We start from the raw sequence: 23,292 nt of genomic DNA on the forward strand, positions 1-23,292 counted from the left end.
TACGCTACTCACTGCCACCCGTCTGGTCCTCGTCTCATCTTCTGATCCACCATTGTTCACGATCAAATCCTTGCGCCTCTCAGACTGTTCTGGGCTTCCGGCCGACATGGCACCCCGGATGGTTCTGTGCAAAGGAGATGAGGAAGGTCATGATGATGTGAAGTGATTTTTTTTGGGTGGGGGGTGCAGGTAAGACAATGTCATGTCACATTATCTATCAAATGAGATCAAGTTGTCAGAAAGTACAAGGACCATTTAATCACCCTTACTTAACCAAACTTTTGGAAACACTGTAGGTCATCCACTAATAAGACCCGGGCTATATCTTAGCAAAACCTTGCAACCTTGATAGGTTAATGGAAACGTTTGCTCTAAAAAGTAACATGGGGTGTTTTTTTCTTTCAATTTAAAACATAGTAGAAAGACGAAGAAAATTAAATTGCACAGAATGATATAATCAGAATCAACCACCCGCTGATTTTCAGAAGTCAACGGCTCACTGAAAACTCTTAATGTAAGCAAATGCATGCTTAACATGGCTGATTGTTTAATTCAACCTCCATCAATGACCTCAACAAAGTGAAGCTTTACTTCTTGTTAATGCCAGCTATATAGTCATGTAGTCAGAATCTCTGTATTATACTTTTCTCACAATTTTTCCATAAAAACAATGTATGGAAACAATCTATAATTAGATCCTAATATGGCTGAACTCCGAACACGGACTTCTCACATAAGTCCATTTTAGTGTTCGGAGTTCGGATGCTGAATAAAGCTTCTTGAATAGCTGCAGTGCAGCCAATCAACAAAGCTTTTCAGCTGTGGGCACTTCCACAGCCATCACAACCATGCCAGGCATTGGCATGGCTGTGATTAGCCGGCGCACCATGTGACCCGGCCTGGAACACGGGTAGCGCCGCCATTCTGCTCTGACTAGCGTAGGACAGGACATGGCTTGAGTGAGGGACAGTGTTAGGTTCTGTGGGGTACACCCACAGAGGCGGTTTTGCAGGGTACACCCAACAAGGCTGTGTTGCAGAGTACCCCAATGAGACTGATTGGCAGAGTACACCCACAGAGGCCGTATTGCAAAGTCCCCAAAGAGAGGCTGTTTTGCAGAGTCGCTCCTACAGAGGCTGTTTTGCAGAGTACCCCCACAGAGGCTGTTTTAAGAGTATCACCAGCAAGGCTGTACTCTGCAAAACCGCCTCTGTGGGGGGTGGGGGGGGTGGACTCTGTAATGCAGTCTTGTTGAGGGTACTCTGCAAAGCAGCCTGTGAGGGTGTACTCTGCAAAACAGCCTCGGTAGGGGGACTTTGCAAAACAGCCTTGTTGGGGGGTACTCTGAAAACAGCCTCTGTGGGTGTACTCTGCAAAACAGCCTGTGAGGGTGTACTCTGCAAAACAGCCTCGGTGGGGGTACCTTGCAAAACAGCCTTTTGGGAGATACTCTGAAAACATCCTCTGTTGGGGGACTCTGCAAAACAGCCTCTGTGGGTATGTGTAGCGCCCCGAGGGTTCGGTTGTTACAGCGGTATTGCACCTTAACCACAGGACATGGTATGCCCTTCATGTCCGGAGGGTAAGAGAGGAGCAGCACCCCGAACCAGAACCCTGATACCAAGAGGACCCGGACGGGTCTGAAGATCAGTATGAGGAGGAAGGAGGAGCATCAGGAGGATACCGCTACAGATGAGCAAGTGTGAGTAGTTACCCAACAGGGTACAAGGAACTGTTTTTGTTGCCCCCGTTGGGACTGTTGCCCGTTCAAAGTTAACCCCCAAGTCACCTGGCTGAGGACTGAGAGCAGCCATCCCTCTTCCCCACCTGGCTAACGATTGAGAGCAGCCATTCCCCTTTCCCATCCAGCCGAGAACTGGGAGCGGCCAACCCCTGTAAATAGTTGCTCTTCCTAAAGCGCCCCCTATTGGTTTTATAAAAGTACTGCAACGTCTACCTCTGGACAAAAACTCGTTTGGCGTGGCCGAAGGTGTGGTCCAACTACCGGATCACCTATGCCCTGCAGCCACGCCCAGGGCCTACGTTGAGGGTTTACGAGCGAGTCCCTCATGTTTGAAAGTTTGCTGAAGTTTTGCACCTTATTGAAAAAAATGGACACCTGGTCCCAAGTTGCTCAGTGGCCAGGGAAGAAGAGAATTTACTTAAAAAAAAAAATGTTTTACCTGAAAAGTTTTATATGCTGCTAAAAGAGTTACATAATATTGAAAATGTTGTTGGTAAAAGAAGTTCCGGTAATATTAAAAATGCCTTATAATGTCAAAGTAAAGAAAAGTGTTGGAAAAGAGAAAAGTTGCCTCCCATAAAGGGATGAATAATAATGGTTTATGGTTTTGTATATGGATACATAAAATTGCATGTTTTTGAATTGTCTTTTGCTCTGTTCCAGCCCGAGGACGTGCTGTGGTTTACCAGGTGGGAATGTAGCGCCCCGAGGGTTCGGTTGCTACAGGGGTATTGCACCTCAACCAGAGGTGTGATATTCCACTCCCAGGTAAGGATGGAGTGTGGACCAGGGCTCAGTTAGCTGCATACATAAAATTACACACTTCCCATTTCCGGGGGACAGCTCGACGGTGCTCCCATATTATTGCAGGCACAACTGACCATGCTCCTGGCTGGAGTGGGGAGGGGGGAGAGAACCCAGTGATGTAGGAGCAGTAGGGGACGGTTTCTGGAGCATAGGAAGGAGCTCATTGGGTGCAGGTCACCTGAGCTCAGACACAGAGGTAGATAAAAGGTGGGGGCCATCTTAGGAGGGAGTTCAGTTCAAAGAGGGAGAGCAGAAAGGGAGAGAGAGCTGACAGGCTCGGCCTGAGCTCAGCTCCAGGAGGCAGGCCTGGGGAGAAGGCCGGGGCCAGAGAGGAGAAGAGAAGAAGGAGAAGGAAGGAAAGAGGAGAGGCAGAGGAGTAGAAAGGCTCCAGAAACAAGAAGGCAGAAGGGACCCTAAGAGAGCAGAACGGACAGCAACCGTTGCAAGCCCGCGTTATATCGGGTGAAGGGTCAGGCCGTGGAAGGGTACCAGATTCCCAAGTTGGTGGAGGTAAATCATCCCTCAGCCAGGAACCGGAGGACGTGATCATTTATTGGTGCGACCCCTTGCTACACCCGCTAGGAAGGCACCACATAGGGTCAGGGAAACTGGCGCCAAGTTTCACTAGAGAAGGCCCGAGGCAGCTGGACAGAAGCGTGGTCACTGGTGGGGCACGAGAGGCCAGAAAAAGGATAGCAGGGGGTCCTGTGCCATAATCCTGAACTGCCTGGGGGTTGACCGAGCCCCTCACCTGGTGGACGCAGCACGGCTTGGGCAGTCATTGCTGACAGAAGTGACTTGGATTTCAACTGTGAGTAAAAGGCCTGAACTGTACCATTGGACTCTGTGCCTAAAGCATCACCCCCAGCATCCTCTTACACTGCCCTGAGGCTATACTCTTCCTGTGGGGAGTTATCCTATCCCTGTGCTGCACAATAACACCAGCCTCAGCAGTCTGCCTTGCAGCGGCGGTCATCCTTGACCGCAATCCACGGGTGGCGTAGTCGGACATTCATAGCTCTTCAAATAGACTGCCACAGCATTTGGTCTGACCACCCTGAGCCACGGGATCAGGTTGCCACTACTACTCCCAGCATCGCACTGAAGCCCGGTTCCGGGTACCCCACGGCCCAGGGGGCGAGTCATATGCTTTGCAAAACAGCCTGTGAGGGTGTTCTCTGCAAAACCGCCTCTGTGGGGTGTACTCTGCAAAGCAGCCTGTGAGGGTGTTCTCTGCTAAACAGCCTATGTGAGGGGACTCTGCAACACAATCTCTGTGCCGGGACTCTGCAAAACAGCCTTGCTGGAGGTATTCTGCAGGACAGCCTCTACACAGTACATAGTGGGGGCACATTTATATGATTATCTAAGCACAGGAACATTTTATTTAACACATCCAACTGTGGAAATTATTATTATTCCTAGATGTATTGATTAAAATCAACTTTAAAATTAACTTTGTTCATGGGAAAACCCCTTTAAGTAATTTCCCTATCCACATTTGTTTGCAGGACAATTTTGCTTCATTTCTCAAACCCCTAGCCCTTACTATGACCATTTTATAGCACCAAAGTTTGGTTCCCCGTTGACTTATATGGGGTTTTGGGTTCTGGTTCAAGTTCCGGTAGAGTTCTGGTACCTGAACCAAACTTTGGACTGCAGTTTTGTCAACCCGGCAAATCCAAACATCTACGGGTCTGCTCATCTCTAATTATAAAGCCAATCTACTAATGTGTTAACTGCTTCCCGACCGCCGACGGTAAATAAACGTCTGAGCTAGCTGGTCTCTGTGCAGCACTGACGTTTATCAACGGTCGGCGGTCTCACAGCCGTCAAGACCCCCAGGGTCCTGCAAGCACTGTGATTCCAGTGCAGAGTGGTCCCAATGGATCAGGTCCTAATGATGCTAACCTGTTGCTATCTTCTAGATGCCGTGATCCATAGCAATTGCGGCATTTAAAAGATAGTGAGAGAAAGAGGACAGCTTTACTCATCTCTCCGACGGTCCCCATGTTGAGATATGATCACATCCGGTTATCCGAGCATTGTCATGGCAGCCAGAGGTCAAATAATAACCTTCAGGTCTGCCAGCTACAGCCAAAAGCTGAGTCTAACAGGAGATCTGCCAGTGCAAAACTGACAGGTCTCATGCATTGCACTCTTGTGTATTGCAATGCATTGATCTGAAAATTTAAAATTTAAGTCCCATACAGGGACTAAGTAAAACAGTGAAAAAAAGTGTAAAAATGTTTTCAAACTATTAAAAAAATCGCAAAATAAATAAAAAAAATATATTAAACCAATAAATACGTATATTTATGTAAAAACAAAAAAGTGCACATATTTGATATCGCCGCATCCGGAACAACCCGATCTATAGAACTGTCACACTTGTTAACTCCTTCTGTGCAGACCGTAAAAAAACAGAGCAAAAAACTGCTTTTTTAACATACTGTCGAACAAAAAGTGGAATAAAACGCGATCAAAAAGTTAAATGGGAATCAAAATGGTATCGCTGAAAATGTCATCTTATCCTGCAAAAAACAAGCAGCAAAAAACAAGCTGCCACATCAGTGGAAAAATAAGAAAGTTATAGCTCTCAAAATAAAACGATGCAAAAACAATTCTGATTTCTATAAAATATTTTTTATTGTGTAAAAGCGCCAAAACATGAAAAAATTATATAAATGTAGTTCCGCTGTAATCATACTGACCCGAAGAATAAAGCTGCCTTATCAATTTTTTTCATATGTGGAATGGCATAAAAAAGAAAAAACAATTCCTGAATTGCTGTTTTTTGTTCATTCTGCCTCCCAAAAATCTGAATAGAAAGCGATCAAAAATGTCACGTGCCCAAAAATGGTACCAATAAATCATCAATTCGTCCTGCAAAAAACAAGCCCTCATATGACTCTGTTGGCCGAAATATGGAAATATTATAGCTCTCAAAATACGGGGCTGCAAAAACTTGTTTTACTAAAAAAAGTGTCTTTTAGTGTGTGACAGCAGCCAAACATAAAAACCTGATATAAATCTGGAATCGCTGTAATTGCACCGACCCGAAGAATAAAGTCGTCTAATCACTTAAGCCCCAGGAGGAATGGCGTAAAAAGTAAATAAAATCAATTCTTCAATTGCTGTTGATTTCTTCATTCCGCCTCCCAAAGATTGCAGTAAGGCTCATGCACATTTATCCTGCGCTCTGTGCTGAGCGCTTACTCTGGGGTTTGCGCGTAAATCTCTGAAATACTTGATTCAGACTGAACGCCCGGGTGGAAGATTCCCTATAATGAGGCAGATGGAGGCACTGGGGATGCCGTCTCACCTGTTTACCTGTGGTGGCCTTCTTTTTAGGTGTGTATAAAAGTGCCATTGGCCACAGTTTTTTTCAACTCTGAAAAAACAGACACAGCTGAACAGAGGCTAGAAGGAATCCAGAGTAACTCTGTTGCCTCATTATAGTTAATGGATTGGTTTCATCTGAATCACATCACTCGGAGATTTAAATGGAAAAGCAGATATACTGTAAGTGCTCAGTGTAGAACACAGGATAAATGTGATCCAAAATGTTCCGTAAAATGTTCCTAACTAAAGCTTCAAATCAATCGACAAAAAAAGTCTACACTCAGGTCCTTTATCTGTCAATGGAAATATAGGACACTTCCAGGTTACTGGTAGTACAAAGGCACTGAAAAAGTTATAGGGCTCCTTGCCCTCCAAAAGAAATTCAGCAAATTCTGCACTCCCATATCTAAATGTCCCCTTCCCTTCAGAGCCCCAGTGTGCTTAAATCACATTTAGCGTCCACATGTTTGGAATTTCTGTTGTGATGAGAGCCCGCCTAATTTATGGGTGTGTGTCCCCAGAAGCACGAGCATAGACGGATTATAATGAGGGCAATTCGGGCTACCGCCCCGGGGCCCAGGGCTCCGGGGGGCCCATGAATTGCTCCCATTATAATGCGCTATCTTTTTTTTTTGTCACCGCCGCGCTGGCCGAAGGTTCAGATCACCACCGCTGCGGGCCCGCAGCCGCAGGCGGCTTGAATCATGCTTTGCCGCCCTGCCAGTGCCACATGACGTCAGGCAGGGCAGCCACTCACAGACACGCTGGCTGCATCACGCGGCCGCTCCCATCCGCCCACCGTAGCTGTATATTCACTAGTGCGGCCAGTTTAAATGATGTTGGGACTGCCTTGCCTGAGGTCATGTGGCAGGGCGGTCCCAACATCGTTTAAACTGCCCGGGCTAGTGAATATACAGCTACAGTGGCCGGATGGGAGCAGCCGCGTAATGCAGCCAGCGTGTCTGTGAGTGGCTGCTTTGAAATTTGGGTCCTGCCCTGCCTGACGTCATGTGACATGACATCAGGCAGGGCAGGACCCAAATTTCAAAGCAGCCACTGACAGACACGCTGCATCACGCAGCCACTCCCATCCGGCCGGCTGCAGATCCACCAGGGCGGGCAGTTTACATGATGCTGGGACCGCCCTGCCACATGACGTCAGGGAGGGCCCAGCATACACAGCGCGGGCGCTGGTCTATTAGAAAGAAGAAATGGCTGACATGAAGAGGAGCCGCCTGCTCCTACCCCACGCATCATGACCCAGAGCTTGCCTGCTGCCTCGTCTCCTGCTGAGCCCTGCTGCTCCAGTGTCAAAGTGTGTTTAAAAAGTATGTGTTTTGTGTATATCTATCAATAATGGTCCCCTGCCGTTTTATACAGAGTGCTTGCTGACTGCCTTCTAGTGTTCCAATGCCTCTTGCCGCAAACAAACATTAGCTGAAATCATCGTGTGTCTCAGACAGTGTCTGTGGCAGTGGAACTGGTAGTCAGCCATCAGCACTTTGTATAAAAGGGCAGGGGACCATTGTCACTTTTCAAATTTCTACATAATGTTGGGGATGGGAGAGGAGTGGACTGAAACTACATAAAGACAAATGCCCCTTCACACTGTCTACTCCCTCCCCCCCATCATCTTAGAATTTTTGCTTGCATCATGTATTTCATTATTTGTATAAATGTATGATGCAATGCAAGCAAAATCTCCAAGGTGGACAGCGCATAGTGTGCCGGGGCATTGGTCCCATGTAGTTTCAGTCCACTACCATCTCCACATTTTTTACACAATAAAAGGCTCCTTGCCCTTAGATACAGAGCGCCACTGCAAATTCTGCTTGTACATGCCCACAATCAGGAATGGTAGCGTTTTGAATGCAGCGTATTTCCGCTGCATCCAAAACGCTGCATTGTAATTACCGCACTTGTGTTTAGTTACATGCAGATTTACCGCATCTAATGACATGCTATTGATCATACACTGAAGACCCTGGTCTTTGCCACAGAAATTCACATGCAGCCATGCTGCTTCTTGTAAACCCGCGTAAACTCACCTCACCCGGGTGAGATTACATAGCATTAGGCTGGTTTCACATGTCCGGCTATTTCCGGTACTGGAAAAACCGGTACCGGAAATATCCGTGTCCCATGTGGCAACCATTTGCCACATCAGGACCGGCGCCTAGGAATAGAGGTACAGTTAGCTCTGTTCCCAAGCGCAGGTGCCGAACGCTGCCCTCATAATAATAATTTTTATTTTTATAGCGCCAACATATTCTGCAGCACTTTACAATTTTAGTTGGGACATATACAGATGTGACACCCCAGGGGTCTGGTTGCCACAGTAATAGAGATATTATGTCTGAGAGCAAGTGGGAGGTTTCTCTGGTCAGGAGCCCTAAGCATGCAACACGGCCCACCCAGACCTGGGACGGGAGGAATCTGCCCTTATAAACTGGGTCTGGGGCGGGATTAGAGCAGACAGAGACAGAGCCTGCAGAACAGGCAGAGGAGTCAGAGCCTGGAGAGGGAAAGTGAGAACAGGAGCTCTGTAGGAGCAGAGGCAGAAGGCCAGGGGCTGTGAGCAGAGATATAGCTCGCCCTAGCTGAAGTTACTAAAACCGGACACAGGAGTCCGAGGCTGTGGGGACTGATATATATACCCAGCAGCAGAAACCAGCCGGCAGGGGATTCCAGGTCCTCTGGCCATAGAAGCCCGGAGGCTCAGTCACAAAGAAGGGACCAGCGCCGCCATCCAGGAGCGGAGGCTAACAGAAGGCCCCAAGTCACCAGCCATACGGGTGAGCACCACACGGTATACTCAGGGACGTGGGCTACTTGTAACCGCTGACAGCAAGGTAGCCAGGAAGAGTGCAGATAAACAGGGAGGCCTACAACTCCACCTGGCCAGGGGAACTCCTGCTTGCTCGCAGACTGACCAGGCCCCTTATACTAGCCAGTACTCCCGGGAGGGTCTGCCTTGTACCATCAGTAAAGACCCTGAACTGCACCTCACGTCTCTGTGATTCCTTGCCGCACCAGCACCATTAGCACTGGGACCCTCACACCATCACTCCCATCATCTCTCACATTAGCTGCCCTGAGGCAATACTTCTCCCGTGGGGAGTTATCCCATGCTCGGCTGCGCAAACAACATCAGACTCAGCGGTCGGCAGCGCAGCGGCGGTCCCCACTGACCGCAATCCACGGGTGGCGTAGTCGGACATTTGCTATACATTAAGACTGCCACTGGTTTGACCACCCTGGGCACGGACCGGGTCACCGCCACACGGAGACTACAACCCCCAGCATTCTACAACAGGCCCGGTTCCTGGTTCCCCTGCACAACACAGGCCCAGGGGGCGCGTCAACTTTGGCGTAGTCGGCAGGATTTCGTGCCCGCAACCACCGGGTACTGCGTGCCTGAAAAAGAGACTTTTATACTTACCTGTGGTGAAGTTTCCCGCCTTCCGGAGTCGTTTCCCGCCATCCGGAGCCGATTCCCGCCATCAGACGCCATCTTGGACCGTTTCCCGCCGTCTTCTGCCTTCTTCCCGCCATTCGCAGCTGCTTCCCGCCTTCGGACGCCATCTTCGGGACGCCGCACGGGAAGAAGAGGGGCGTGGACACCGAAAGCGCGCGAGATCCGAAGCTCCGCCCCACGCTCCGCCCCACGCTCTGACGCTGCGCAAGGTCCTGGAAGGGAGGAAGAGCGACGCTGACGACATCGGAGCGCGACGCCAGGTCCTCAACCCCGACGATCGACTGCGGAGCCGCGGCCTACGGAAGAAGAGCATCGCAAGGTAGGCCACGGTCCACTAGGGGGGAGGAGGATGCCGGATACCGAGGGGAGCTCCACTGCCACAGCCACCGCCAGCGCAACCGCTGCAGCAGTCATGCCATTCACCATGCCCTATATCCCGGGGGCAACCTGGCTACCCCAGTACTCAGGGGAGTCACATACTCTAAATGACTTTAGAGAAAGACTGGATAGCCTCTTCCAGGTGTGCCCCCTCACAGAAGAGCAAAAAGTGAGCATCCTGGTGGCCCAATTAATCGGGGCAGCCCAAAGGGAGGTAAAGTCCTGGCCATCTGGGAGGAAGAGGACTGTCAGAGAAATACTAGCCCGGCTGAAAGACACATTTGATACCCGCACCTCAGCCGAAATAAAGCTCAGATTTTACGGGTGTAAACAGCGGGCACATGAGAGTATAAGAGACTATGCTCTAAACCTACAAGAGGCCCTGAGAGCCATTAAGCAGGCAGACCCTGACAGCGTGGGAAATGAAGATAAGCTGTTGACTGAACAATTTATTGAGGGTCTACTGTGCAATGCCCACCGAACCCAGTTGCGGGCAATGGCCTTACAGGACCCTGACCTGGACTTTGCACAGTTCAAGGACAGAGCCATCCGGGTGCTCCGAGAACCGGCACCAGGTGGCGCTGTGACCCACAGGCGCCCTGCTATCACTTACCACCAGGAGACGGCGCCCTTGTCTGCAGGGCCTGTGGGAGCTGATGCGCAGGCTTTAAACAGTGACCCGGCTACAGACCTGCACCATCAGGTCCAAGAGCTGACTAAGAGCGTTGCCGCGCTAACCAGAACTGTGCAGTCTTTACAGGTCTCTTCTCCAGGAAAGATCCAGCTGGCATCCGGACCGGAGGACGTCCCGTGGCGCCGACTGAGGAGGACCCCACCGGCCAGAGGAAGACCCAGCGACAGATACAACGAGGACGGACGACCCATCTGCCGCCGCTGCAATCAACCCGGACATGTGGCAAGGTACTGTCTGTTAGAACCTTGCTGTTAGGTTTTTTTTCCTTTGCTGGTCACATGACCTTGTTGGCCTATTTAATCCTGCTCCGCCCTTCTGGCTTTGCTGGACTTCATTGTATATCTACTTTCTAGCTAGCCTGTGCTCTGTATCTAACTCTGTTAGTTTGCTTGGTCTACTGACCTCTATGTTCTATATATTTTGTTTGTTCGTCTGTCTGCTACTATTTCTGTTAGGAGGTGTCCCATATTCCTCCCAGTCCTTAGTACTTGTAGGGATTCCCTCCCCACATCTATAGGTCTCCGTACAGACTAGCTTAGGACTTTAGCAGGTCTGATCGCAGGATCAGGTCCCCTGTTACATCGTAGGGATTAAGCTGAGTTCTATCGTAGGGACAGATCTCCTCTCTTTCCTTAGCTCTGGTAGCAGAACATAACAGTAAGTCCAGCCAGCAAATTCTCTAAGGAAAGATTTTTCTGTTCCATCATGGTGTCGGTTCAGGATTTGGTTCATCGCCTGCAGGGACTCTCTCTGGAGGTGGCCGAGCTCCGTCAGCACGTGAGTAACTGTCCTGGAGCACATTTCTTGGAGCCTAAGGTATGTTTGCCGGATTTATTTTTTGGTGAACACCGAGAATTTTTTTCATTTAAAAATGCTTGCTTATTGTATTTTCGTTTGAGACCTAAGTCCTCTGGGGATGAATCCCAGCGCGTAGGGTTCATAATGTCACTTTTGCGCAAAGAGCCTCAGGAGTGGGCCTTTTCTTTGCAACCTAGTGATTCATGCTTCAGATCAGTGGATAGTTTTTTTTTCTGCTTTGGGACTATTATATGATGATCCTGACCGTGTCGCATCAGCTGAGACTGAGTTGAGACGTTTAAAACAAGGATCAGGTAATGTTGAAAAATATTGTACTCATTTCCGTCGTTGGTCGACTCAAACAGGGTGGAACGATTCTGCTCTGAAAAGTCTATTTCTTGCTGGGCTCAGTGAAAGGGTTAAAGACCTGCTAATTGCTTATCCTACACCTGAGGATTTGCAACAGGCTATGCAATTAGCTATACGGGTGGATAGAAGACTGCGTGCTAGGGTTAATGAGAGCAAATCCCCTGCTATGTCAGTTTCTGGTTATGATAATGTGTGTACTAACAGTGGTGAACCGATGGAGATTGGATCGGTGGCACCTCGCTCTCAAGAAAAAGACCGTCGTTTTTCGGAAGGCTTGTGTTTCTATTGCGGAAAATCTGGTCATTTGATTAAAGGCTGTGAGCTTCGTATGAAGAAAGAAAAAAAAATGGTCAGTCACGCCCGTATTGCCTGTTTAAATTCCAAGGGTATATTTTTAGCTGCTTCCACGATTGCTCAGGAAAAATTAATGGAATTTCGGGTGTTTGTTGATTGCGGGTCTACACTGAATGTAATTGATGGGGGATTCGTGGAAAAACTCAATTTAAAACCTGAACCTTTATCATCCCCCATTGCTGTGGTTTCTGTGGATGGCTCCCCTTTGAAGAATATTACTCTCAAGGTCAGTGAATTTCCTCTCACTATTAATGGTGTTCACCATGAGAAATTGGATTTGGTAGTGTTGAATAACTTGCCTTCTCCAGTAATATTGGGTTTGCCCTGGTTAAAATTTCACAATCCTGTACTGGATTGGTCTACCAGTGAAATTAAATCCTGGAGCCATAAATGTTATGACAAGTGTTGTAACGGGCGTATTGCAGCTTTGGATAGGGGAGAATGCCTGTTCCTATTCAGGATTTTTGGAGAGTTTTTTCTGAGAAAGAATCGCAGGTTTTGCCTCCCCATAGAGACTATGATTGTTCTATTGAATTTGTCCCTGGAGCGACTCTTCCTAAAAGTCGTTTATTTAACCTTACTATTCCTGAGAGGAAGGCTTTGGAGGAATACATACAGACAAGTTTGGCCGCCGGTCACATTAGGCCCTCTAAGTCTCCTGTGGCGGTTGGATTTTTTTTTGTAAAAAAAAAGGACGGCGGTTTACGTCCTTGTCTGGATTTTCGTGAGATTAACAAAATTACGGTACGCAATCCTTACCCACTGCCATTGATTCCTGATCTGTTTAACCAGTTATTGGGGGCCAAGTGGTTCTCTAAAATTGACCTTAAGGGGGCATACAATCTGTTGCGCATGAAGGAGGGTGATGAATGGAAGACTGCTTTTAACACTCCTGTGGGTCATTTTGAGAATCTGGTAATGCCTTTTGGTCTTACTAATGCTCCTGCATTTTTTCAGAATCTGATTAATGACATCCTTAGACCTTTGATCGGTAAAAATGTGGTTGTGTATTTGGATGACATTTTGATTTATTCGCCAGATCTGGAGTCTCATTGGCGGAGCGTGCGTGAGGTATTACAGTTATTAATGGACAATTCGCTTTTTGCTAAGCTGGAGAAATGTGAGTTCGCTGTACAGAGAATTAGTTTTTTGGGCTACATTATCTCCAGCAAAGGTTTTGAGATGGATCCGGTTAAGGTTCAGGCTGTGCAGGAATGGCCTAGGCCTATTGGTTTGAAATCGATACAGAGGTTTTTGGGTTTCGCCAATTACTATAGAAAATTCATAAAAAAAATTTCTAGTATTGTCAAACCTCTGACTGATCTCACCAGGAAAGGTGCTGATGCGGTTCAGTGGTCTTCTGAGGCCATTGAAGCTTTTGTGTATCTCAAGGAGAGGTTCACCTCTGCTCCCATCCTTATGCAGCCTGATGTTACTAGGCCGTTTTTGGTTGAGGTTGATGCTTCCTCTGTGGGGGTTGGCGCAGTATTGTCTCAGGATAACGGGGATGGATTACATCCCTGTGCCTTTTTTTCAAAAAAATTTTCGGAGACTGAATTGAATTACGATATTGGTAATCGGGAATTATTGGCTATTAAACTCGCATTTGAACACTGGCGCCACTTCTTGGAAGGTGCGGAATTTCCCGTTCAGGTTCTTACGGATCATAAAAATCTGATATATCTTGATGCTGCCAAGCGCCTGAATGCCCGTCAGGCTAGGTGGGCACTGTTTTTCTCGCGGTTTAATTTCTCCGTTACTTACATCCCTGGTACTAAGAATGTTAAGGCGGATGCCTTGTCTCGCAGTTTTTCTCCCATAGTCGGTGCTGAGAAAGAGGAAAACATTTTACAAGAAGGTGTTGTGATAGCTGCTTTAGACTCCGTTTTGGAAGATGAGATTCTTAAAGCTCAGGAGAATGCCCCATCTAACACTCCTCATGGGAGGTTGTTTGTGCCTGGGACCTTTAGGAGAGATTTGTTTGTTGAGTGTTACGAATCTCGGTTGGCAGGTCATCCCGGAATCTCTGAGACCAAGAGACTGGTGGGTCGCAGTTTTTGGTGGCCTGGATGGCAGAAGGAAGTCATTAAGTGGGTGCGCCAATGTACTATATGTGCTAGATCTAAGTCCTCACATACTCCTGCTGCAGGGTTGCTTTGTCCAAATGTGTCCCCAGTGCTCCTTGGACACATTTGGCTATGGACTTTATAACTGACCTTCCCCCCTCTGAGGGTTTTACTGTCATCTGGGTGGTCGTGGACCGTTTTAGCAAGATGTGTCACTTGGTTCCCTTCGTCAAACTGCCCTGCGCTAAAACTCTCGCTAAGGCCTTTGTCAAGGAAATTGTCAGACTTCATGGCGTTCCTACTGACATTGTTTCTGATAGGGGTCCTCAGTTCGTGGCTCGTTTTTGGCGTGCCTTTTGTGACAGGTTGGGAATTCATTTGTCGTTTTCGTCCGGATATCATCCTGAATCTAATGGCCAGACAGAAAGGAAAAACCAGGATGTTGAGCAGTTCTTGCGTTGTTTTGTGGCAGACAATCAAGAGGGGTGGTCTGAGTTTCTGTCACTTGCCGAATTTGCTCTGAACAATCATACATCTTCTTCTGCTGGTTGTTCGCCTTTTTTTTGTTGTTCTGGGAGACATCCGTCGTTTGGGTCGTTCTCCAAGTTGGGATCTGCCGTGCCTGAGGAGGAGAATTTTTCCGGTGATTTGGAAAGAGTTTGGACGGATGTGCGTGGTAATCTTCAGGAGGCCAACAGAAAATCTAAAGACTACTTTGATAGGAAACGACAGGAGGTTTTGTTCGCTGTTGGTGACATGGTTTGGTTGTCCTCTAGGAATCTGCGGTTGAGGATTCCTTCTAAGAAATTGGGTCCAAAGTTTGTAGGGCCCTTTAAGGTGCTTCAGGTTGTCAACCAATCTGCTGTTAGGTTGGAGGTTCCTACCTCCTGGAGAATTAATCCGGTCTTTCATGTTTCTCTGTTAAAAAAAGCTGTTGTGTCGGATGGTGACGCCTCTGCCTCTGTTCCTCCGGTGGTGGAGGACGGGGAATATGAAATTTCTCGCATACTTGACTCTAGACGGTATAGAGGTAGTTTGCAGTATCTTGTGGCCTGGAAAGGTTTCGGACCCGAGGATAACTCTTGGGTGAGGTCAGATGATGTTTCCGCGTCCAGACTTATCAGAGCGTTTCACAGGAGATTTCCTGATAAGCCTGGTCCTAGGGGATCCGGAGGATCCTCTTAGAAGGGGGGGTACTGTTAGAACCTTGCTGTTAGGTTTTTTTTCCTTTGCTGGTCACATGACCTTGTTGGCCTATTTAATCCTGCTCCGCCCTTCTGGCTTTGCTGGACTTCATTGTATATCTACTTTCTAGCTAGCCTGTGCTCTGTATCTAACTCTGTTAGTTTGCTTGGTCTACTGACCTCTATGTTCTATATATTTTGTTTGTTCGTCTGTCTGCTACTATTTCTGTTAGGAGGTGTCCCATATTCCTCCCAGTCCTTAGTACTTGTAGGGATTCCCTCCCCACATCTATAGGTCTCCGTACAGACTAGCTTAGGACTTTAGCAGGTCTGATCGCAGGATCAGGTCCCCTGTTACATCGTAGGGATTAAGCTGAGTTCTATCGTAGGGACAGATCTCCTCTCTTTCCTTAGCTCTGGTAGCAGAACATAACACTGTCATTTAAACGGGCACAACCTGGGGTAGAGGGCCAACCCCCAGGCATAAGACCATCAGGCCCATCAAACTGGCGTGATAAATACGTAGGGGGCCGTCCAATCTTGCCTGTGGTACTGGATGGCATTCCTATGAGTGCTCTACTAGACACTGGGTCACAGGTGACCACCATCCCGTACGTGCTCTTTAAACAGTACTGGAATGACTCGGACATAACCCGCTACCCAGATGACGACCTGAGTATCATCGCCAGCAATGGTCAGCCCGTGCTGCAGGTGGGATTCAAAGAGGTGACCATTAAGATCGGTAAAGTCGAACTGGCGGCACAAGGACTGATTATAGTGGACATAGACCGTCATGAGAGTCACCCTAGAATAACCTTGGGAACTAATGTGATTGAAAATTGTCTTGCAGAGGTGATTCTTATTTTGCAACAGGTTGCCAAGAACGCCAGTTCCAGCCAGCAGCGTGTGCTCCAAAAAGAGATCCGGGCACTGATGAAGCGGCAACAGGTGGAACTATCTGGTGGTGAGATAGGTAGCGTGAGAATGTGTGACCCGTTCCCTATTGCCATGCCCCCAAAAAGTGAGATGATGATTTGGTGCCGGGCAGCTATTGGTCTAAGAGGTAGAGACTACCAAGCAATGGTAGAACCCGTCTACTCAGACAGTAGGCCCACCATTTTGACGGCACGGGGGGTGGTCGATATACGCCATGGGAGGGTGCCCGTTCGCATCATAAATATCGGGGAGAGAGAAGTACACCTGCCCCGGTATGCCACGCTAGCCAAATTGTTCACCATCAACCAGAACTCTGTACAGGCCATGGAACCCTTGCCTCCATCTCAACCAGAGGAAGGTAACGGCTCTAAGAAACCAATGGAGGACTGGTGTCAGCAACTGCATTTGGGTACTGACTCCACTCCCTCACACCAGAAACAGGGAGTCTATTGGGTGGTTCGAGAGTACGAGAGAGTGTTTAGTAAACACCCGCTAGACTTCGGGCGAGTAAAGGGGGTAGAACACCACATCCCCACGGGAGACCATCCTCCCATAAAGGAGAGATACCGACCCGTACCCCCGGCACACTACCAACACGCCAAGGGGATGCTTAGAGACATGAAGGAGGCTGGGGTAATCAGGGACAGCTGTAGCCCCTGGGCAGCTCCACTAGTCTTAGTGAAAAAGAAAGACAACACCATGAGAATGTGTGTAGACTACAGGAAGGTCAACCGTATCACACACAAAGATGCGTACCCGTTACCAAGGATAGAAGAGTCCTTAGCTGCATTAAAATCTGCTAACTTCTTCTCTACTTTGGATCTCACTAGCGGGTACTGGCAGGTTCCTGTAGCAGAGGCGGACCAGGAGAAGACCGCATTCACCACCCCAATGGGTCTCAGCGAATTTAACTGTATGCCGTTCGGGCTCTGCAACGCACCAGGAACCTTCCAACGGTTGATGGAATGCTGTCTGGGACACCGGAACTTCGAGACGGTCCTGTTATACCTGGACGATGTCATCGTCTATTCCAAGACCTACGAGGACCACCTGAAACACCTGGCAGAAGTGTTTGAAGCTCTGGCAAACTACGGCCTAAAGGTGAAACCCTCCAAGTGTCACCTCCTGAAACCGAAGGTGCAATACCTGGGACACATGGTGAGTGCTGACGGAGTGGCTCCTGACCCTGATAAGATCACCGTGATTAAGGACTGGCCAAGACCCTCCAGCATGAAGGAAGTGCGGCAGTTTCTCGGGTTGGTAGGCTACTACCGAAGATTCATTCCCGGTTTCACCAAAATGGCAGCCCCTATGCAGGACCTCCTGATAGGTCAATCTCGGAAAGCAAAAAACCAGAAGCCGCCCTTTAGGTGGGAAAAGCTGGAAGAGGAGTCCTTCTGCCAGCTGAAGATGGCCCTCACGGGGGATGAAATCCTGGCATATCCAGACTACAGCCAGCCCTTTATCCTCCACACGGACGCAAGCAACATCGGGCTAGGAGCCGTACTGTCCCAGATCCAGCAAGGGAAAGAACGGGTAATCGCTTACGCCAGCCGAAAGCTACGGCCCACTTAGAGGAACCCTGAGAATTATAGCTCATTCAAGCTGGAGTTCCTGGCAGTAGTGTGGGCAGTGACCGAACGTTTCAAGCATTACCTTGCCTCCTCCAAATTCACCGTGTACACGGATAACAACCCGTTGACACACCTGGACACTGCAAGGCTCGGTGCCCTGGAACAGAGATGGATGGCCCGCCTGTCCAACTTTGAATTCACCATCAAATACCGGGCAGGACGCTCAAATGCCAACGCGGATGCCCTGTCTAGAATGCCGAACTTACCGGACGTAGGGGAAGATCCAGAAGATCTGGAAGAAGTTGAGCTCCCTGCGTTCCACCGTCATGGGATTACCCTGTATTCCCACCGTATGAAGGACAGGCGCTCCATGACGTTCAATCCCTTGCCCCACTACAACTGGGCAGAGACGCAAGACAGCGATCCCGCAGTCCATTTGGTGAAGGAAATGCTGACCCAGGCCGATGCCCGTCTTGACCCAGATGCTCCGGAGGAGACCAAGCAACTGTGGAAGGAGAAAAGTAAGCTGTTCCTCTACAGGGAGAAGCTGTGCCGGAGAATGGTTAACTCTCGAACACATGAGTTGACCTGGCAGGTAGTGGTCCCAAGACGAGACGCTGCTATGGTTCTGGAGGCATACCACAACGGAGCAGGGCATTTCGGATGGAAGAAGCTGGAGTTCTTGTTGCGTGAACGGTTCTACTGGGTAGGCATGAGAGGAGCCATCGAGAGGTGGTGCAGAGACTGTGGCCCGTGCCACCTGAGAAGAAAAGACCGAGCCAGCCAGAAGACTCCCCTGCAGCCCATCATCACCAGACAGCCACTGGAACTGGTAGCCCTGGACCATGTGAAACTGGCTCCAAGCAGATCTGGGTATGTCTATGCCCTCACAATCGTAGATCATTACTCCCGGTTCCTGGTGGTGGTCCCGGTCAAGGACTTAACGGCTCAAACAGCAGCTAGAGCCTTCCAGCAGCACTTCTGCCATCCACACGGGTACCCGGACCAAGTGTTGACGGACCAAGGACCAGCCTTCGAAGCGGAGGTCTTCCAGGAGTTCTGCAACCTGTATGGCTGCAAGAAGATAAGAACAACGCCCTATCACCCTCAAACCAATGGACTCTGCGAGAAGATGAACCAGGTGGTGATAGATCTGCTAAAAACATTGCCCCTGGAAGAACGCAGTCTGTGGCCTGAGAAACTGCCCGATCTGGTGGACCTGTATAACCACATCCCTGTAGGTTCCACCAACTGTACCCCGGCTTACCTAATGAGAGCAAGACCTGGTATGCTGCCCATTGACCTGGATATGGGAGTCCTGACGCCTGAGGACACCTCGCCAGAGGCAGACTGGGATACAGAACGGCAGCAGCAGTATCAGAAAGTACAAGAGAGCGTCGAGCGAAGTCTGTCTCAAGCTAGAGAAAGGCAAGAGAAGGCTTATAACCAGTATGCTCCCGCTGTTCCCCTGGTACCTGGAGAGCAGGTCTTGAAGAGGAAGAGGCGGCTCCACAAGTTGGACGACCAGTGGGAGAAGGACCCGTACACCGTACTGCCATCAAGCCATGAGAACCCAAAAATCTGCGTAATCAGTAAGGATGGAGGAGAAACCACAGCCATTGTCTCCAGAGACCACCTGAAGAAGTGTCCCGAGCAGCTGCAAAGCCCTGAAGAAGATCAAGAAAACCCTCAACCCGCAGAGGAAAGGGAAGAAATGATCAATACCGTACTCGGAGACTTCCCCCGGTCTTGGACACAAGTAAACGGCACTGTCGTGGTACCCATCCTCACCTTTCTCCAGCCAGCCCCGCAAGTGCCTACAGAGGAATCGGTAGAGCTGGAAGAGCAGCCGGCCCAAGAGGCAGAAGAGTCCACACCAGCAGTACAGGAGGATCAACCCTCTGCTAGTAGTGAGCCTGCCGTGCCCCTAGTGAGCCAAAGAGTGCGCAGACAGCTGCCCAGCTTACCCATAACACCTCCTACACCCTGTAGTGCAGAACCAGTTAGTGAGCTCCGTAGGTCCACTAGAGTCACTAGAGGTCAGATTCCCGCTTGCTGGAGAATCTAAACTAATGCACTGTGAATTTATCTGCTAACTGTTTATGGTTTATGTTTGTTGCCTGTTATTAATTATGTTTCTCAGTTACCCTGCAGATTTTTATGGACTAACAGGTTATGGACGCTGGATAACCGGAACAGTTTTGTAGATAGTTGCACCATGGTGCCTCTTGCGAAGACGGCCGCGGAAGAGAAAACCTGTCTGGCGTGGCCTCCTTGCGGCCCAAAGTAGTTAGTCTACCCTTGCAGCCACGCCCAAGGCCAACGCAAGGGGTTTGCTTTGGACAGGTCCCCTACTTCGCTTAAAGTTTCACCTTGGGTGACATGGACACCCTCTTGTTTCAAAAACTTCACCTTGGGTGATATGGACACCCGGTTGCGGACACGCCGTGACCTTTAAAGAACTAAAGCTTCTTGTAAATATGTTATTGTGTTATTGTTATACCCTGTATTTATGTTTCTTTAAAAAAATGTGTTTAGTCCCGGAGTACTAAAATTTACTAGGGGGGAATGTGACACCCCAGGGGTCTGGTTGCCACAGTAATAGAGATATTATGTCTGAGAGCAAGTGGGAGGTTTCTCTGGTCAGGAGCCCTAAGCATGCAACACGGCCCACCCAGACCTGGGAGGGGAGGAATCTGCCCTTATAAACTGGGTCTGGGGCGGGATTAGAGCAGACAGAGACAGAGCCTGCAGAACAAGCAGAGGAGTCAGAGCCTGGAGAGGGAAAGTGAGAACAGGAGCTCTGTAGGAGCAGAGACAGAAGGCCAGGGGCTGTGAGCAGAGATATAGCTCGCCCTGGCTGAAGTTACTAAAACCGGACACAGGAGTCCGAGGCTGTGGGGACTGATATATATACCCAGCAGCAGAAACCAGCCGGCAGGGGATTCCAGGTCCTCTGGCTATAGAAGCCCGGAGGCTCAGTCACAAAGAAGGGACCAGCGCCGCCATCCAGGAGCGGAGGCTAACAGAAGGCTCCAAGTCACCAGCCATACGGGTGAGCACCACACGGTATACTCAGGGACGTGGGCTACTTGTAACCGCTGACAGCAAGGTAGCCAGGAAGAGTGCAGATAAACGGGGAGGCCTACAACTCCACCTGGCCAGGGGAACTCCTGCTTGCTCGCAGACTGACCAGGCCCCTTATACTAGCCAGTACTCCCGGGAGGGTCTGCCTTGTACCATCAGTAAAGACCCAGAACTGCACCTCACGTCTCTGTGATTCCTTGCCGCACCAGCACCATTAGCACTGGGACCCTCACACCATCACTCCCATCATCTCTCACATTAGCTGCCCTGAGGCAATACTTCTCCCGTGGGGAGTTATCCCATACTCGGCTGCGCAAACAACATCAGCCTCAGCGGTCGGCAGCGCAGCGGCGGTCCCCACTGACCGCAATCCACGGGTGGCGTAGTCGGACATTTGCTATACATTAAGACTGCCACTGGTTTGACCACCCTGGGCACAGACCGGGTCACCGCCACACGGAGACTACAACCCCCAGCATTCTACAACAGGCCCGGTTCCGGGTTCCCCTGCACAACACAAGCCCAGGGGGCGCATCACAGACAATACAGAATAAGCATAACTCATGTGAAAAGGAGTGAGGTCCCTACTCGCAAGCTTACAGTCTATGAGGAAATGGGGGAGACACAAAAGGTAAAATGTACATATATTGTATAATGCAGCCTTGATATGCTAAATAGGATAAATAATAATACATGGACTGGTCGCCAGCCAGTATGTGTACAGTACAGACAGAGGCTATTAAGTGCATGGATGGTATGAATCTGAAATTGAAGAAGATTTTAATATGGGCCAAAACTGGGACCAATAGATAAGTGTGTTGAGGCGATACGCCAGTCTAAAGAAATGGATTTTTAGGGTCCGCTTGAAACTGTGGGTTTGGGAATTAATCAAACTGTCCTGGGTAGTGCATTCCAAAGAATAGGCGCAGCACGTGAGAAATCTTGGAGACGGGAGTGGGGAGTTCGGATTATGGAGGATTTTAGTTTTAAGTCATTGGCAGAACAGAGGGCACTTGTAGGGTGGTAGACTGAGACAAGGGAGAAGATGTAGGGGGGTGCTGAAGGATGGAGTGCTTTGTGGGTAAGCATGTTAAGTTTATATTGAACTCTGTATTGAATGGGCAACCAATGCAATGACTGGCACAGGGAAGAGGCATCGGTGTAGCGGTTGGCGAGGAATATGATCCTGGCTGCTGCGCTAAGGATGGATTGGAGAGGGGAGAGTTTACTAAGTGGGAGACCGATTAGTAGAGAGTTGCAATAATCGAGACAAGAATGAATAAGAGCTACAGTAAGAGTTTTTGCCGAGTCAAAGGTGAGAAAAGTCCTGATTCTTGAGAGGTTTTTGAGGTGTAGATGACATGAACGAGCACGTGATTTGATGTGAGGAGTGAAGGAAAGATCTGAATCAAAAATGACCCCAAGACAGCGGGCTTGTTGCTGGGGAGTAATGGTTGAGCCACAAACGGAAATGGCAATATCGGGCACAGGTAGGTTAGTGGAGGGAGGAAATACGAGTAGTTCAGTTTTTGACAGATTCAGTTTTAGGCAGAGGGAGGACATAATGTTAGACAGAGCAGAAAGACAATCACTGGTCTTTTGTAGTAATGCAGGGGTGATGTCCGGAGAAGAGGTGTATAATTGGGAGACATCAGCATAGAGATGGTACTGAAAACCAAATTTGCTGATTGTTTGTCCAATAGGAGCAGTGTATAAGGAGAAAAGAAGGGGGCCTAGGACCGATCCGTGAGGAACCCTGACAGTTAGGGGAAGGAGAGAGAAGGAGGAGCCGGCAAAAGACACAGGGAAGGAGCGGCCAGAGAAATAGGAGGAGAACAAGGAGAGAACAGTGTCCTTGAGGCCAATAGAGCAGAGCATAGTGAGGAGGAGCTGGTGATCACGATTCCTTGCTAGTGCTGCGATCAGCGCGAGCAAAGGACAATGATGAGGGTAGTAGTAGTCTGCTCCCGCAGTGTCCCTGTGTATAAATAAGATTAAAATAATAAAATCCATATACTCACCTTTCCTAAGTGTCCCACGCAGTAATCCTCTGACTGCTGTAAGGATACTCGCTGCAGCGCATCAACAAAAGCACACCAGCAACGACTTTGTGGTATTTCACAGTCCAACAGTTTATTGTCTCATCATAAACTGCTGATCACACAGTCCATCTTAGTGCTCACTGGCATATTACACGCATAATGTCCACGAGCCCAAGTGGCAGACCAGCCCACTTGGCTCTAATTACAGCCTTCCGCAAGGTAATACTAACACAATGTCCAGGTAAGTGTCCATAACACAAGAGTATTACCTTTGCTGGCTTACGGCTGCTTCAGTCCATTTGGTTCCGCCCGATAGGGGTTTCTAGCCTTCTGGCCCTCCAAGGCTTACTGGCATCTAGTTACACTCAGATCCAGGCTTCACCCTCCAGGAGTCCTCTTAGCCTCTGGCTCTCCAAGGCTTACTGGCATCTCTCTC

This window comes from Phyllobates terribilis, unplaced genomic scaffold, assembly GCF_046119375.1.
Source record: "Phyllobates terribilis strain yellow unplaced genomic scaffold, ASM4611937v1 Scaffold_3__8_contigs__length_932513732, whole genome shotgun sequence".
In the NCBI taxonomy this organism is placed as follows: domain Eukaryota; kingdom Metazoa; phylum Chordata; class Amphibia; order Anura; family Dendrobatidae; genus Phyllobates; species Phyllobates terribilis.